Genomic DNA, 19,617 nt, shown 5'->3' on the forward strand with positions numbered 1-19,617 from the left:
CAAAGCCCTTATTGTAAGGAATAAGACCATCTTACACTACCTTTACACTGGCGAAAATCAACAAAATCCCTTTCACACCCCAGCTGTCAAGGTTCTTATATACAAGTGAATGCTATTTATTGTGTAGTGGCCCCAATTTCATGTGTGCTAAACAGTACTGTCCTCTAGTGCACATTTATATGAAGTACATGGATGACAAACCTGCCACTATAGAGTTGAGGGTGGGCAACATGTATTACATAGGCCATTATAGACCTGATTCTCAACATAATGACAACCATATAAACTTGTGAACAATTGGATATTTGTGCGCAGTCTGTTTCACTTCAGAGTAGATTGTTTGATGACGATATAAGCCACTGTAGCCAAAAGCATCAAGCTTGTTCAAACACTTTCATTCAGTTGTTGGAAATGGTATTTAACGTTGCTGTAAAAGTGAATGAGTGTTCCAGATATAGGCCAAAACCAACAATACAAACAGTATATTTCAGTTTCTTACTTCCTTCTTACTCAATTCAGAATGTTGCCTATGCTGGATTTGTTTTGCTATACCACACCTTTATTATACCACACCTTTATTCTACCACACCTTTATTCTACCACACCTTTATTCTACCACACCTTTATTCTACCACACCTTTATTCTAACCACACCTTTATTATACCACGCCCTATGTGTGACGGTACACAGTTGGGATATGGGTTAGGTTGTACTCACAGTTGGGATATGGTTTGGGTTGTACTCACAGTTGGGATATGGGTTGGGTTGTACTCACAGTTGGGATATGGGTTGGGTTGTACTCACAGTTGGGATATGGTTTGGGTTGTACTCACAGTTGCGATATGGTTTGGGTTGTACTCACAGTTGCGATATGGGTTGGGTTGGCCAGTTTATTAGGTACACCCATCTAGTACTGGGTCGGACCCCCTGTAGCCTTGAAGGGATGCACCTGGTCAGCAACAATGTTCAGATACGCTGTGGCGTTCAAACGTTGCTCAATTGGTATCAAGGGACCTAACGTGTGCCAGGAAAACCTTCCCCACACCACCACCACCACCACCAGCCTGTACCGTTGACACCAGGCAGAATGGGACCATGGACTCATGCTGCTTAGGCCAAATCCTGACTCTACCATCAGCATGACGCAACAGGAACCGGGATTCGTCGGACCAGGCGATGTTTTTACACTCCTCAGTTGTCCAGTGTTCGTGATTACATGCCCACTGCAGCCGCTTCTTCTTGTTTTCAGCTGATAGGAGTGGAACCTGGTGTTGTCGTCTGCTGCAATAGCCCATCAGTGTCAAAGACCGACGAGTCGTGCGTTCCGAGATGTCGCTCTGCACACCACTGTTGTACGGAACCGTTATTTGCTTGTTTGTGGCCCGACTGTTAGCTTGCATGATTCTTGCCATTCAACTTCAACCTCTCTCATCAACACAAGCTGTTTTCACCCACAGGACTATTTTTGACTGGATGTTTTTTGTTTGTTGCACCATTCTCGGTAAAGACACGGTCGTATGTAAAAAGCCTAGGAGGCTGGGATGTTTTCGGCACGACGATCAATCCACGCTCAATCGTTTAGTTCACTTATTTTGCCCTTTCTAGAGTTCAATCAAACAGTAACTGAATGCCTCGATGCCTGTCTTTATGATAATGCCCTTTTAGTGTAAGAGCTGTTAGAATAGACTGCCTGAAAAGTCAGCCAGTTTTGGTGGGATTGAATTTTGGCCTGCCTGGTGACAATACCAGACGGTAAATTAGTTAAAAGACCAATAAGAAAGACATTTCCAGTCCTTCTGCCAATAACTGCTAGTTTTCAGTTACCCCTCCCCACTCAGACCACTACCAGACAGTCCTAGCAAAATTATTGTGTGAGAAATTGCTCTTTGCTAAGAACCATTTTAATTGAAAACAATCACAGTAAGGTACTTAATTGTTACCCAGAAATGATTTGATATTGAGATAAAAACTGTTAGAAATTACTTGTACCTACTTGATAATACAGTACATGTGGTTTGTATCTTAGCGATAACTCATGATGGAAAGTTATGAAGCAAATCCAAAGGTCGCTCAGTAATATAAGAAAAGTTATTCCAGTAAACGGATAATACATTCACAATACATGGCCACTATCCACGTACGTATGTGCGCACACACACACACACACACACACACACACACACACACACACAACTTCCCTCAAAACATAGAATACAGCTAAATTAAGAATATGACTAAATATTTAATAAACATCAGGACAAAGTCAGTAGCCTATACTCGAAAGAGAGAGAGTTCAAAGTGTAAGCAGAATGACTGGCTGACACACTGTTCATTTATGTCATTTCATTAACAGAGGTTCCAGGTAGAGTACAAATAACCAGGCTCAACAATACACCACTCACTGGTCAGATCACCTCTTACTAAAAACATCCTGTTCTCCTCTCTGATGATGTCCAGCTCTATAACAACAACCACTAATGGGGTGGTGGTCATCACCCATGTGCATCCTTCTGGAAATGGAGTGAGGGACACTTCTCTCACTCACTGTCAGGGACAGACAGTCTCCTCAGCACTGGGAAGATTCCGGATAGGGCATCCAAAAGCGCTGGGGATAATTCCTGTTTTAGATCATTTCTATTTATTTTCAACCTAACATTTTGGTTTGTGGCTTTAGCGAAAGGTACTATAATACTGTTTTACTGCACAATGAGCCATTGTACTATGGTAATTTAAGAAGTTTTATGTTTTGGTTTGATGATGCTGTTGATAGGAATCGTGATGATTACAGCACCACTGATAGACAGTATTGGAGGAATCAGTTTAATATTTGTCTGGGGATTTATCATTGTAAGTGATGTAAACAATATGCATGTAAAAACAATGTAAACATCTTCATAATTGAATCATGTAGTTTCGAATAGCAATGCATTACAATGCAATGCAATTTAAAAAAAAATATTTCATTTGATGTAATGCTTCATAATCTCTTAATTATCTAATGACTTATATATTATCTAATGACTAATATATACTGAACAAAAAATATAAATGCAACATGTCAAGTGTTGGTCCTATGTTTCACGAACTGATATAAAAGACCCCAGACATTTTCCAAAGGCACAAAAAGCTTATTTCTCCAAAATATGGTGCACAAATTTGTTTACATCCCTGTTAGTGAGCATTTCTCCTTTGCCAAGATAATCCATCCACCTGACAGGTGTGACATATCAAGAATCTGATTAAACAGCATAATCATTACACAGGTGCACCTTGTGCTGAGGAGAATAAAAGGCCACTCTAAAATGTGCAGTTTTGTCACACAACACAGTGCCACAGATGTCTCAAGTTTTGAGGGAGTGTACAATTGGCATGCTGACTGCTGAATGTCCACCAGAGCTGTTGCCAGAGAATTGAATGTTAATTTCTCTACCATAAGCCGCCTCCAACTTCATTTTAGAGAATTTGGCAGTTGGTCCAACCGGCCTCGAAACCGCAGACCACGTGTAACTACGCCAGCCCAGGACTTCCAGATCTGGCTTCTTCACCTGTGGGATCGTCTGAGACCAGCCAGCCGGACAGCTGATTAAACTGTGGGTTTGCACAACCGAAGAATTTTTGCACAAACTGTCAGAATTCGGGCCTCCTGAGTAGCGCAGTGGTCTAAGGCACTGCATCGCAGTGCTAGCTGTGCCACTAGAGATTCTGGGTTCGAGTCCAGGCTCTGTCGCAGACGGCTGCGACCGTGAGACCCATGGGGCGGCGCACAATTGTTCCAGCGTCGTCCGGGTTAAGGGAGGGTTTGGCCGACAGGGATGTCCTTGTCCCATCGCACTAGTGACTCATGTTGCAGGCCGGGTGCAGTGCACACTGACACGGTCACCAGGTGCACAGTGTTTCCTCTGACACATTGGTGCGACTGGCTTCTGGGTTAAGTGGACATTGTGTCAAGAAGCCTGATCAACTCTATGTGAAGGAGATGACTGGTTTTCTGATTCTCACCCCTACTTTTCTTTTTACAGTATCTGTGACTAACAGATGCATATCTGTATTCCCAGTCATGTGAAATCCATAGATTAAGGCCTAATGTATTTCAATTGACAGATTACCTTATATGAACTGTAACTCAGTAAACTCTGAAATTGTTGCATGCTGCGTTTATATTTTGGTTCAGTGTATGTGTGCTTAGATAGGCCTATGCAATTTATATGCTCATGGATTTTAGTTTGCATTGACCTCTATGTTGGTGCAATTAAACATTCAAGACTTCTTGTTTGTTGTTCTACACAATCTATACCCACCTTGAATTCATGTGTCTTCATCCACAAAGGAGAAAAGCATATGTACAATAAGTCATTATTATTACTACACCCAATACAGTTTGCATTGACTTCTACGTGGGTGCAATTAAACTTGACCTTGAACTTTGGTCATACAGAAGAAATCTGAATTATATCTCTTCCTTGTACATCATTGAAGTCTCACTCAGGGTTTCTGCTGACAACAAACTGAACAAGTGTCTGGTCAGTATAAACCATTTTTCTCCCTCAATGAAGTTTAGGCTTCACTCAAGATGTAGGGTGTACATTTAAATTGTGATAACGATTGTCAACATATTGAATTCTATATTGCATTGTATTCTTCAGAAATGTTCATCCACAACCAATAGCCATTCCCATGACCTCTCTCTGCTCTGTCTCCTCAGGTGAAAGGGTCACTGGGAATTAATGTAGTCACCACCGTAACTGCTCTTACTGGCATTATTCTCCATTCTTTAGATGGTGCTGGGATCATGTTGAACTACAACTGGGACTATCCATACTACTATGTCTGTCAGCAGTATTGGGTATGCCCAAATTATTATTCCTTTAGTACTTTTGTTGGTCAGGGGATGTTTGTAAATTGGTAAAGGGGTATTTATTACCTATAATCTTGTTACTGTTGTAACATTTTATGTTTATTATAGAGGAGGTCACAAGGAATTTCAGGTGTTTTGGCTGTTTTCTCCGCGCTGGAGTTCAAAGTGTCATCTGTGTCTCGTCGTTTGCCTGCAATGTTGTCTGCTGCTATTCCACCCCTGAGGTGAGCGTTACTATAATGTAAAACATCATAAACATTCAACTAAATTCTAGCATTTATCATATGTAACATTGCAATTGAGCGCACTGAGCAGCCATGATACCTCAAATAGCAAAGGAGTACAATTGTGCTGAATAAAAGATTACTTTAATCCATCCATTTACACTTTTAGGAAGTCTTGATCATTGGGAAACAAATACCTCTGGGCAGCGTTGTGATCCCAAGCAATGCACCTTTCCCCCACAGAACAACTATGAGGTCAAATCAAATCAAATCGTATTTGTTACATGCTTTATAAACAACAGGTGTAGACTAACAGTGAAATGCTTACGGGCCCTTTCCAACAATGCAGAGTTAAAGATCAAAATAAAATAAAAATGTAAGTAGTGACAAAAGGAATAAAACATAATGAATAACAAATAACAATGAGTAAAAATTACATGGCTATTTACAGGGAGTACCAGTACAGAGTCGATGTGCAGTGGTACAAGGTAATTGAGGTAGTTATCTACAGTTGAAGTCGGACGTTTACATACACTTAAAGTCATTAAAAATCGTTTTTCAACCACTACACAAATTTCTTGTTAACAAACTATAGTTTTGCAAAGTCGGTTAGGACATCTACTTTGTGCATGACACAAGTAATTTTTCCAACAATTGTTTACAGATAGATTATTTCACTTATAATTCACTGTATCACAATTCCAGTGGGTCAGAAGTTTACATACACTAAGTTGACTGTGCCTTTAAACAGCTTGGAAAATTCCAGAAAATTATGTGATGGCTTTAGAAGCTTCTGATAGGCTAATTGACATAATTTGAGTCAAATGGAGGTGTACCTGGGGATGTATTTCAAGACCTACCTTCAAACTCAGTGCCTCTTTGTTTGACATTGTGGGAAAATCAAAAGAAATCAGCCAAGACCTCAGAAATAAATTGTAGACCCCCACAAGTCTGGTTCATCTTTGGGAACAATTTCCAAACACCTGAAGGTACCACGTTCATCTGTACAAACAATAGTACGTAAGTATAAACACCATGGGACCACACAACCATCATACCACTCAGGAAGGAGACGTGTTCTGTCTCCTAGAGATGAACGTACTATGGTGCGAAAAGTGCAAATCAATCCCATGCATGTGTGCGCGTGCTGTACTCGGGCGTATGTAGTGTGTGTGTGTGCGTGTTCGAGTGTCAGTGTAAGTATGTGTGAGTGTGTGGGTAGAATCCAGTGTGTGTACATAGTCAGTGCAAGAGAGTTAGTGCACCAAAGGGTCAATGCAGGTACTCCGGGTAGCCATTTGAGTTGCTATTTAGCCGTCTTTAGCAGTAGAAGCTGTTCAGGGTCCTGTTGGTTTCAGACTTGGTGCATTGCGCTTGCCGTGTGGTAGCAGGAGAGAACAGTCTATGGCTTGGGTGGCTGGAGTCTTTGACCTCTATACTAGACACCACCTGGTATAGAGGTCCTGGATGGCAGGGAGCTTGGCCCCAGTGACGTACTGGGTCGTACTCACCGCCCTCTGTAGCGTCAACGGTCGTGGGTGTCTTGCAGTTGCAGTACCAAGCAGTGATGTATCCAGTCAAGATGTTCTCAATGGTTCAGTTGTAGAACTTTTTGAAGATCTGAGGGCCCATGACAAATGTTTTCAGCCTCCTGAGGGGGAAGAAGCACTATTGTGCCTTCTTCACAATTGTGTGGGTGTGTGTGGTCCATGTTCATTGTAACCCTCTCACCAGGCTCGAATTTGACTCTCACGATATTACCATACGTAGAGTATCTCAACAGCATGGGATGTTAGGTGAGAAGGACATCTCCAATAAGAATCCCAATTGTAAACTATCTAGGGTGATGACAACTAGGGTATTAACTTCAGATGGAATGATTATAGATTTTTGTTATTGTATAAGGATATGCTTTCCCATGCATCAAATGAAATTGAAACATTAAATGACTCCACCAAGGCAACATACATAAGGTTCAAGATGTGTATTATTACATTTTCCCTGTACCACATCAAATAAATAAAAATAAGAAACCCCAATGAGTCGTGCACAACCAATGTCCAAATTATTTCAAGCTTGCTTAACCCATTGGTGCACGTTGGAGCTGAACAACAACAAAATTACGACACACATAATGTCCAGAAGCACCCCACCGTTGTGGTTACTCACTACTCGTAGATATTCCCTCAGCGAAGTATAGCAGTTCCATGCAGGTTTCCTCACAAGATCCACAGCAAGCACAGCTATCGATGCAGACAGTACTCCTTAGCAGTAGCCGATATCTTTGTCCAAGATGGCGTAGCAGTGGGATGTTTTGATTGTCTTATCCCGTCCCTTGTATATATCATTTCTTTCTTCGTATATATTTCTTATATATTTTTAATATTTTTAATCTCATTTTTCCACCTACGGACTGAACATACTCTCCTGCAACCCACCTCACCCAATGCGGTATGGATCTGCTATTTTTTAACCTTTTAGAACTGTAACCCCCTTCCGAAGCTAGCCAGCTAACTAGCTACTAGCTAGTAGTCAGTTAGCCACTGCTAGTTAGCCATCACCATTAACTCGGACATCTACCAGCTTCAGCCCGGTCAACTCCTGCCAGCCTGCACAGCGCGATATCAACCCAGAGCATATCGGACTGCTTTTCTCCACCATATCTCCTGATTCCTACCGAAAGCGCTGAACCTTTACTCCGGATCATCGCAGTTAGCTAACTGCTATCCGAGTGGCTACTCCTGGCTAATGTCTCTGTCCCGAAGCAAGCACCAGTTAGCCTGGAGCTAGCCTCGAATCTAGGCCCATCTACCGGCTAGCCGAAGAGATTTATCAAGCAATTCCTGGGCTTCAATTACCTCTTTTGCCAATTGGCCTAGACCCTTTGCTGCCGACACGGAGCCCCGCCGATCCATCACGACTGGTCTGCCCACGTAACGTCCGAGGGGGTTTCTACAGGCTCCCCAGTTGCGACGTCCCCCTGAGGCCCATCTGCTAGCCTGCTGCTAGCCCCAGCCTGCTAGCTGTCTGAATCTCCGTGCCTCCAGCTCACCTAGCTACTCACTGGACCCTATGATTACTCGGCTACACATGCCTCTCGCTAATGTCAATATGTCTTCTCTATTGCTGTTTTGTTTAGTAATTTTTGTCTTATTTCACTGTAGAGCCTCCAGCTCTGCTCAATATGCCTTAGCTAGCCCTGTTGTTCCACCCCCCCACACATGCGGTGACCGCACCTGGCTTAAATGATGCTTCTAGAGACAAAACCTCTCTCATCGTCACTCAATGCCTAGGCTTACCTCCACTGTACTCACATCCTACCATACCCTTGTCTGTACATTATGCCTTGAATCTATCCTTCCGTGCCCAGAAACCTGCCCCCTGTCCTCTCTGTTCCGAACGCACTAGATGACCAGTTCTTTTAGCCTTTAGCCGTACTCTTATCCTACTCCTCCTCTGTTCTTTTGGTGATGTAGAGGTTAACCCAGGCCCTGCAGCCCCCAGCATCACTCCCATTCCCCGGGCGCTCTCATTTGTTGACTTCTCTAACCGTAAAAGCCTTGGTTTCATGCATGCATCATTAACTTGTTATGGATAGGGGGCAGTATTTTCACGGCCGGATAAAAAATGTACCCGATTTAATCTGATTATTACTCCTGCCCAGAAACTAGAATATGCATATAATTATTAGCTTTGGATAGAAAACACTCCAAAGTTTCTAAAACTGTTTGAATGGTGTCTGTGAGTATAACAAAACTCATTTGGCAGGCCAAAACCTGAGAAGATTCCAAACAGGAAGCGCCCTCTCTGACTATTTCTTGGCCTTCTTGATCATCTCTATCCAAAACAGGGGATCTCTGCTGTAACGTGACATTCTCTAACGCTCCCATAGGCTCTCAGAAGGCGCCAGAACGTTGAATGATGACTTTGCAGGCCATGGCTGAAAAACAGTAGCGCATTTGGTAAGTGGTCGATCTGAGAACAATGAGACTGGTGCACACGTGCACGAGACGACTCCATGTTTTTATTTTCAGTCTTTGAACGAAAACAACGACTCCCGGTCGGAATATTATCGCTTTTTTATGAGAAAAATCGCATAAAAACTGATTTTAAACAGCGTTTGACATGCTTCGAAGTACGGTAATGGAATATTTTGAATTTTTTTGTCACGAAACGCGCCCGGGCGCGTCACCCTTCTTTACCCTTCGGATAGTGTCTTGAACGCACAACAAAACGCCGCTATTTGGATATAACTATGGATTATTTGGAACCAAACCAACATTTGTTATTGAAGTAGAAGTCCTGGGAGTGCATTCTGACGAAGAACAGCAAAGGTAATCCAATTTTTCTTATAGTAAATCTGAGTTTGGTGAGTACCAAACTTGGTGGGTGTCAAAATAGCTAGCCATGATGGCCGGGCTATCTACTCAGAATATTGCAAAATGTGCTTTCACCGAAAAGCTATTTTAAAATCGGACACCGCGATTGCATAAAGGAGTTCTGTTTCTATAATTCTTAAAATAATTGTTATGTTTTTTGTGAACGTTTATCGTGAGTAATTTAGTAAATTCACCGGAAGTGTTCGGTGGGAATGCTAGTCACATGCTAGTCACATGCTAATGTAAAAAGCTGGTTTTTGATATAAATATGAACTTGATTGAACAAAACATGCATGTATTGTATAACATAATGTCCAAGGAGTGTCATCTGATGAAGATCATCAAAGGTTAGTGCTGCATTTAGCTGTGGTTTTGTTTTTTGTGACATTATATGCTAGCTTGAAAAATGGGTGTCTGATTATTTCTGGCTGGGTACTCTGCTGACATAATCTAATGTTTTGCTTTCGCTGTAAAGCCTTTTTGAAATCGGACAGTGTGGTTAGATAAAGGAGAGTCTTGTCTTTAAAATTGTGTAAAATAGTCATATGTTTGAAAAATTGAAGTTTTAGGATTTTCGAGGACTTTGTATTTCGCGCCACGCCCATCATTGGATATTGGAGCAGGTGTTCCGTTAGCGGAACGTCTAGATGTAAGAGGTTAAAAGTCTCCTCCCTAAATTTGTTTTATTCACTGCTTTAGCACACTCCGCCAACCCGGATGTCCTAGCCGTGTCTGAATCCTGGCTTAGGAAGGCCACCAAAAATCCTGAAATTTCCATCCCTAACGATAACATTTTCCGACAAGATAGAACTGCCAAAGGGGGCAGAGTTGCAATCTACTGCAGCGATAGCCTGCAGAGTTCTGTCATACTATCCAGGTCTGTGCCCAAACAATTCGAGCTTCTTCTTTTAAAAATCCACCTTTCCAGAAACAAGTCTCTCACCATTGCCGCTTGTCAGCCCCAGCTGTGCCCTGGACACCATATGTGAATTGATCGCCCCCCATCCATCTTCAGAGTTCGTATTGTTAGGTGACCTAAACTGGGACTTGCTTAACACCCCGGCCATCCTACAATCTAAGCTAGATGCCCTCAATCTCACACAAATTATCAAGGAACCTACCAGGTACAACCCAAAATCCGTAACCATGGGCATCCTCTTAGATATCATCCTGACCAACTTGCCCTCTAAATACACCTCTGCTGTCTTCAACCAGGATCTCAGCAATCACTGCCTCATTGCCTGGTGCGTAATGGGTCCACGGTCAAACAATCACTCCTCATCACTGTCAAGCGCTCCCTAAAACACTTCAGCGAGCAGGCCTTTCTAACCGACCTGGCCCGGGTATCCTGGAAGGATATTGACCTCAACCCGTTAGTAGAGGATGCCTGGTTGCTTTTCAAAAGTGCTTTCCTCTCTATCTTAAATAAGCATGCCCCATTTAAAAAATGTAGAATGAAGAACAGATATAGCCCTTGGTTCACCCCAGACTTGACTGCCCTTGACAAGCACAAAAACATCCTGTGGTGTTCTGCATTAGCATCGAATAGCCCCTGTGATATGCAACTCTTCAGGGAAGTCAGGAACCAATATATTCAGTCAGTTAGGAAAGCTAAGGCTAGCTTTTTCAAACAGAAATATGCTTCTAATTTCAAAAAGTTTTAGGACACTGTAAAGTCTATGGAGAACAAGAGCACCTCCTCCCAGCTGCCCACTGCACTGAGGATAGGAAACACTGTCACCATCAATAAATCTACGATAATCGATCATTTCAATAAGCATTTTTCCACAGCAGGCTACCCCTAACCCGGCCAACACAACCCCTGCAGCAACTTGCCCAATCCCCCCCGCTTCTCCTTCACCAAAATCCAAACAGCTGATGTTCTGAAAGAGCTGCAAAATCTGGATCCCTACAAATCAGCTGGGCTAGACAATCTGGACCCTCTCTCTAAAATTATCCGCCAAAATTGTTGCAACTCCTATTACTAGTCTATTCAACCTCTCTTTCGTATTGTCTGAGATCCCCAAAGATTGGAAAGCTGCCGTGGTCATCCACCTCTTCAAAGGGGGAGGCACCTTAGACCCAAACTGTTATAGACCTATATAACATCCTGCCCTGCCTTTCTGCCCTGCCCTGCCTTTCTAAAATCTTCAAAAGCCAAGTTAATAAACAGATCACTGACCATTTCGAATCCCACCATACCTTCTCCACTATGCAATCTGGTTTCCGAACTGGTCATGAGTGCACCTCAGCCACGCTCAAGGTCCTAAACGATATCATAACCGCCATCGATAAAGTACAGTACTGTGCAGCCGTCTTCATCGACCTGGCCAAGGCTTTCGACTCTGTCAGTCACCGCATTCTTATCGGCAGACTCAATATCCTTGGCTTCTCAAATGACTGCCTCGCCTGGTTCACCAACTACTTCTCTGATAGAGTTCAGTGTGTCAACGCTTAGTAAAACTAAGTGCATGCTCTTCAACCGATTGCTGCCCGCACCCTCCCGCCCGACTAGCATCACTACTCTGGACGGTTCTGACCTAGAATATGTGAACAACTACAAATACCTAGGTGTCTGGTTAGACTCCTTCCAGACTCACATTAAGCATCTCCAATCCAAATCTAGAATCAGCTTCCTATTTCGCAACAAAGCCTCCTTCACTCATGCCGCCAAACATACCCTCGTAAATCTGACTATCCTACCGATCCTTGACTTACAAGGATCGGTAGGATACAAAATAGCCCCCAACACTCTACTCAGCAAACTGGATGTAGTCTATCACAGTGCCATCCGTTTTATCACCAAAGCCCCATATACTACCCACCACTGCAACCTCTATGCTCTCGTTGGCTGGCCCTCACTACATATCCGTCGCCAAACCCACTGGCTCCAGATCATCTATAAGTCTTTGCTAGGTAAAGCCCCTCTTATCTCAGCTCACTGGTCACCATAGCAACACCCACCCATAGCATGCGCTCCAGCAGGTATATTGCACTGGTCATCCCCAAAGCCAACACTTCCTTTGGCCGCCTTTCCTTACAGTTTTCTGCTGCCAATGACTGGAACGAAATACAAAATTCTCTGAAGCTGGAGTCGTATATCTCCCTCTCTAACTTTAAGTATCAGCTTTCAGAGCAGCTTACCGATCACTGTACCTGTACACAGCCAATCTGTAAATAGCACACCCAACTACCTCATCCCCATATTATTACTTACCTTCTTGCTCTTTTGCACCCCAGTATCTCTACTTGCACATCATCATCTGCACATATATCACTCCAGTATTAATGCTAAATTGTAATGATTTTCGCCTCTATGGCTTATTTGTTGCCTACCTCCCTACCCTTCTGCATTTGCACACACTGTACATATACGTTTCAATTTGTATTTTATTTTGTGTTATTGACTGTACGTTTGTTTATGTGTAACTCTGTGTTGTTGTTTTTGTCGCACTGCTATGCTTTATCTTGGCCAAGTCGCAGTTGTAAATGAGAACTTGTTCTCAACTGGCCTTCCTGGTTAAATAAAGGTGAAATAAATAAAAATATCCCATGTAAATATGAACTCGTTAATCTTCCCCAAGCTATTGTCTCTCGGTGTCGCACAATGCTAGGCTAACCTCAAGGCTGTCAAATACCTCCACGATGAGACGGTAGCTTCAGTCTTTACTAAGTCTTTCTTAACAAAATGATAACTCTCTTGTAAAATAAAATCGGTATTTCCCTTAAACTCGGTAGGTATGGGTTTTGTTCTATTTTTATCGTCTTCTTTTATCATTTTTCTTCACCAACAGTCATAATATAATGTCCATCCTTTTCCCAACGTCTCTCTCCCACTCTTTTCCCCCAGGCCTTCCGTTAACCAGGTCAACCTTCACATTGGCCACAGCTTAACAAGCGACCTCATTGGTCAAAACTTAAACTTGAAAGTAAACCAACCTATTCACTTGTACATTACCAATTAATTATAACAAATAAACTCAATACTTGGTTCTACCAAGGGTATTGCATAATTTTTCTGTGATGTGGACACTGAGGAACTTGAAGCTCTCGACCCGCTCCACTACAGCCCCATCGATGTGGATGGTATGACATCTTTGGCGGTTGAATTTCAGGGTCAGTGTGAAATTGGTTGAAAACAACTGTCTGAAACTAAGAGATTCTGCACTGATAAAAAAATTATACTCTGCAATTTTGCCACGCCCTATAAACCCACTACTCAATTTTAATGGAATATCCCTCTAAATACTGTAGCGTGTATCTCTTGTTTGTTAACATCTCTATTGTAGCATGCACAGTGTATTCGGAAAGTATTCAGACCCCTTGACTTTTTCCACATTCTGTCACGTTACAGCCTTAATGGATTAAATTACATTTTTACTCATCAATCTACACACAGTGCCCCATAATGACAAAGCAAAAACAGGTTTTTCTAAGATTTTTGCTAATTTATTAAAAATTAAAAACTGAAATACCTTATTTCCATAAGTATTCAGACACTTTCCTATGAGACTCAAAATTGAGCTCAGGTGCATCCTGTTTCCATTGATCATCCATGAGATGTTTCTAAAACTTGATTGGAGTCCACCTGTGGTAAATTCAATTGATTGGACATGATTTAGAAAGGCAAACACTTGTCTTTATAAGGTCCCACAGTTGACAGTGCATGTCAGAGAAAATCCAAGCCATGAGATCAAAGGAATTGTCTGTAGAGCTCCAAGACAGGATTGAGTCGAGGCACAGATCTAGGGAAGGGTACTAAAACATTTCTGCAGCATTGAAGGTCCCCAAAAACACAGTGGCTTCCGTCTTTCTTAAATGGAAGAGGTTTGGAACCATCAAGACTCTTCCTAGAGCTGGCCGACCATCAAACTGAGCAATCGGGGGAGAAGGGACTTAGTCAGGGAGGTGGCAGATTTCATCTGTGGAGATGGGAGAACCTTCACCAAGATTGAACTCTTTGGCCTGAATGCCAACCATCACGTCTGAAGGAAACCTGGCACCATCCCTACGGTGAAGCATGGTAATGGCAGCATCATGTTGTGGGGATGTTTTTCAGCAGCAGGGACTGGGGGGACTAGTCAAGATCGAGGTAAAGATGAACAGAGCAAAGTACAGAGAGCTCCTTGATGAAAACCTGCTCCAGAGCGCTCAGGACCTCATACTGGGGTGATGGTTCACCTTCCAACAGGACAATGACTCTAAGCACACAGCCAAGACAACGCAGGAGTGTCTCCGGGACAAGTCTCTGAATGTTCTTGAGTGGCCCAGCCAGAGCCCGGACTTGAACCTGATCGAACATCTCTGGAGAGACCTGAAAATAGCTGTGCAGCGACGCTCCCCATCCAACCTGACAGAGTTTGAGGATCTGCAGAGAAGAATGGGAGAAACTCGCCAAATACAGGTGTGCCAAGCTTGTAGCATCATACCCAAGAAGACTCGAGGCTGTAATCGAAGCCAAAGGTGCTTCAGAAAAGTACTGAGTAAAGGGTCTGAATACTTACACTACCGTTCAAAAGTTTGGGGTCACTTAGAAATGTCCTTGTTTTCCATGAAAACATACATGACATGAGTTGCAAAATGAATAGGAAATATAGTCAAGACGTTGACAAGGTTATAAATAATGATATTTAATTTAAATTACAATTGTGTCCTTCAAACTTTGCTTTCGTCCAAAAAATCCTCCTTTTGCAGCAATTACAGCCTGGCATTCTAGTTGTCAATTTGCTGAGGTAATCTGAAGAGATTTCACCCCATGCTTCCTAAGCACCACCCACAAGCTGGATTTGGCTTGATGGGCACTTCTTACGTACCATACGGTCAAGCTGCTCCCACAACAGCTCAATAGGGTTAAGATCCGGTGACTGTGCTGTTCACTCCATTGTAGACAGAATACCAGCTGACCGCTTCTTCCCTAAATAGTTATTGCATAGTCTGGAGCTGTGCTTTGGGTCATTGTCCTGTTGTAGGAGGAAATTGGCTCCAATTAAGCGCCGTCCACAGGGTATGGCATGACGTTGCAAAATGGAGTGATATAATTCCTTCTTAAAGATCCCTTTTACCCTGTACAAATCTCCCACTTTACCACCATCAAAGCACCCCCAGACCATCACATTGTCTCCACCAGGCTTGACAGATGGCGTCAAGCACTCCTCCAGCATCTTTTCATTTTTTCTGCGTCTCACAAATGTTGTTCTTTGTGATCTGAACACCTCAAACTTAGATTCGTCTGCCCATAACACTTTCTTCCAATCTTCCTGTCCAGTGTTTGTGTTCTTTTGCCCATCTTAATCTTTGTTTTATTGGCCAGTCTGAGATTTTTCTTTGCAACTGTGCCTAGAAGGCCAGCATCCCGGAGTCGCCTCTTTACTGATGACGTTGAGACTAGTGTTTTGCGGGTACTATTTAATGTCAGTTGAGGACTTGTGAGGCATCTGTTTCTCAAACTAGACACTCTAACGGTCTTGTCCTGTTGCTCAGTTGTGCACCGGGGCCTCCCACTCCTCTTTCTATTCTGGCTATAGACAGTTTGCAGCTGTTCTGTGAAGGGAGTAGTACACAGCGTTGTATGAGATCTTCAGTTTCTTGGCAATTTCTGCATGGAATCGCCTTCATTTCTCAGAACAATAGACTGACAAGTTTCAGAAGAAAGTTCTTTGTTTCTGGCCATTTTGAGCCTGTAATCGAACCCACAAATGCTGATGCTCCAGATACTCAACTAGTCTAAAAAAGGCCAGTTTTATTGCTTCTTTAATCAGTACTACAGTTTTCAGCTGTGCTAATATAATTGCAAAAGGGTTTTCTAATGATCAATTAGCCTTTTCAAATGATAAACTTGGATTAGCTAACACAACGTGCCATTGGAACACAGGAGTGATGGTTGCTGATAATGGGCCTCTGTACGCCTGTGTAGATATTCCATAAATAATCTGCCGTTTCCAGCTACAATACATTTACAACATTAACAATGTCTACACTGTATTTCTGATCAATTTGATGTTATTTTAATGGACAAAAAAATTTGCTTTTCTTTCATTAACAAGGACATTTCTATGTGACCCCAAACTTTTGAACGATGGTGTAATATTAAAATTTCTTATTTTTTATTTATTTGCTAAAATTTCTAGAAACCTCTTTTTGCTTTGTCATTGAGGTATTGTGGTAGATTTGAGGGGAAAAAACGATTTAATACATTTTAGAATAAGGCTATAATGTAACAAAATGTGGAAAAAGTCAAGGGGTCTGAATACTTTCCAAAAGCACTGTATGTCATAGTCAAAGTAATAAATATCCTATTATGTCCTGTGTTGTTTCTGCAGAATGAACTACCCAAAGGGTCCAGAGGGGGCAGGTATAGGTACTGGGGTTCAACAGAACCACCTGCCCCCGCAATACACTGCAGTCATCCCCTGAAAAACGGACCTCCGTAAATAAAACACTATTTTTCTTGTTGAAATGATTTTATTATCTATGTTTCCATTGAAAGCTGGGGCAATTGGCTAGCACATCACTGTGACCACACAATTATATTGATAGTGTCTAGTATTGTCCACAGCTTCTCTAATTATGTTAACTAGAAATATGGTTAATAATATCATAGCATTATTTATAAATGTATTTGTAATTGATTTATATTTATCCTATAACTGTCAGAATTGTGTGAAAATATTACATTTATCAAAGAAAATGAAACACAGTTTAGTCATGTTAGTTTTGTCAATGATTGTTATAAGACAAAATACTTTGTTGAAAGTTGATTTGGCATCACTTTTTAGAATTGAATATTAAAACACAACCCAAATGAATGTGAGTGAATGTCCTGAAAAGGATCATTACTTCAATGTCCACACAATAACATTTCCAGAGGAAATACTTAGGGGTTCTGGAGTCACTGAAGAGGCTGAAAACATTGTTATAAGGAGAGATTTTTATGCAATTTCTCTGTAGGTTGAGAGGTGGATGGAATATACAGCAGCCTGTCCTGGAGAGTATTAGGACATCATTTGGGTTTTCTTTTACATTTCTTTTTAAGGTTTGTATAATTCTTGTTTACAGACAAGTGACGTAGATCATGTCGGCCATAATGACCGGATGTGACTAGAAGAAGTACAGCTATGACCCATAGTGACTTTTAATAGCAGGTTAGGAGAGCAAAAACCCTAACCCTTTGCCTAACCTTAACTTAGCTGTACTCCTTTTAGTCAGAACCATAATGACCCTGACACACAGGCAAGGGGAGGTGTGTCTGTGTCACACACGACCACAGCACAAAAAAACACTTTATTCCATTTATTTATTCAAATATCTATGAGTATATTCTTTCAGATGTTTTATGTTTCCATTACATAAAGGTCCACATAGACCATATCATCATTTGACCACATCAAATACTTGAAAACGTCGCTTAAACTTTATTGACAGAATATGATGCAAGCCATTGGAGTCATATTGTGACAGTATTGCGTTGTGTTGTTGAGAGTATTCCAAGCTCTGTTTGACACAACATCTAGTACTCCTTCATCTTTTAAAATGTGTATTTGAAGACTCGCTTCATGACCATGGCTAGGTTAGCACATAGCTTATCCATTAGGACTGTATTTTAAACACACAGCGGGTAGTTCATCTCATGAGTCTCTTTCTTACTTATATGTGGACCATGCACTGCCTTTCCCTGGAAAATATATACTAGGAGAAAAAAAGATAATGAAAAGTCCCATTCCAGTTGTCTGATCTACGCCAAGCCTTACAATAATTTTTACGAGGAGAAATGTTTAAAAGTGTACGATAATAATATTAACTAAATCGCTAACTGAACATCAATGCTGCTGAAAGTAAAGCATGTAATAACAGCAGAGCACTTCATACAATGTATAGACAAAGTGGTCCTGGGATAGATCAAACAACTCTCCATAAAAGATGATCCTACTGCCTCTAAGTACTAGAAAACAAGATATAGAAAGTTGAGAATGCTTTTGATAGTAAATAGAAAAACCCCACACATTTCTGCACATTTGTGGCACAGGAATATACAGTGATCAATAAACAAAATGACAAGCTTCACAATATCCATGGCTTTTTGTTAGTTTTTCTATACAATGTATACCCAACTTGAATTCAATGTGTCTTATTCCACAAAGGAGGAACGCATATGTACAATAAATAAATCGTTATTATAACTACAGCCGTTCAAGATAATATTACCTGACAATTTCAATTTATTTAGTTAATTATATTTCTTGATTTTTCCTTTTCCCCATTTTTTTTGTAAAAAATTGTCAGAAATGAAATTGAAAGACAGATCAGCAAAATGTAGTTTTTTAAATGTTTGAAACCTTACAAAAATTACATTTGAAAATGATATTTTTCCTGTGTTTTTCTTTACTTTCTTTAAAACAAACATTTTGAAATGGTGCATCTGGCATAGTTTGAGAAAGCGAGTAAGATTGACGATGAAGTCTATAACGCATACATACAACAAAGAGGACAAAGATAACTATCAAAAACAGTGAGGCTGAAAATCACCCAAGTGTCACTATTGTTCATCCCAAACAGTGATCTTGCTGTGGAGTGTTCTGTGTTATTGGACTACGGTAAACCCTGGGTCGTGTTCATTAGGCACAAACAGTAGAAAAGGTTTTCAAACAAACGGACAACAGAAATGAACGCCCCTATAGGACAAGTGCAGGTAGTACTACCTCTGTTTAAAATATTTGCTTCAGTTTGGTGCTTACTGAACACGGCCAATACAACATCTGTTCCATCTGGGTGAAACAAAAATAGTGCTTATACTACTGTATATGGGAGTAAGGCTACCTAACTGTAGTTGGGATAAATGGATAAAATAGTAACATTCAGCACAAATACTCAAATTAACTTTATCTTCCCTGTCTCAAAATATTGCACCTGCTTTTGAAGTTTATCAAAAAGGGCGAGGAGTAAGCCACTGCTCTCTGGCAATATGTTTATTTTACATTTTAAACTGCAGGGTATAAGAGGCAATAACCGGGCAACTCCTGCTTGCAAGAAGAAAATTAAAATGGAATTAATATTGCCTACTGCTTTAAAATGGATGCACCAGTATTAGTTACTTCCAAATTTTATCCTGAAATAATTAAACATCATGCATTGCTGAAATAGAGCCACAATTATCATCAGATG

General features: G+C 41.3%; 1 pseudogene; it reads left to right on the plus strand.

Moving 5' to 3' along the window:
* Positions 1-2,123: 2,123 nt before the first annotated feature.
* Positions 2,124-16,872, plus strand: LOC106579656 (membrane-spanning 4-domains subfamily A member 4A-like; annotated as a pseudogene).
* The last annotated feature ends 2,745 nt before the right edge of the window (positions 16,873-19,617 follow it).

This window comes from Salmo salar, chromosome ssa02 (genome assembly GCF_905237065.1).
Source record: "Salmo salar chromosome ssa02, Ssal_v3.1, whole genome shotgun sequence".
NCBI classification, from domain to species: Eukaryota; Metazoa; Chordata; class Actinopteri; order Salmoniformes; family Salmonidae; genus Salmo; species Salmo salar.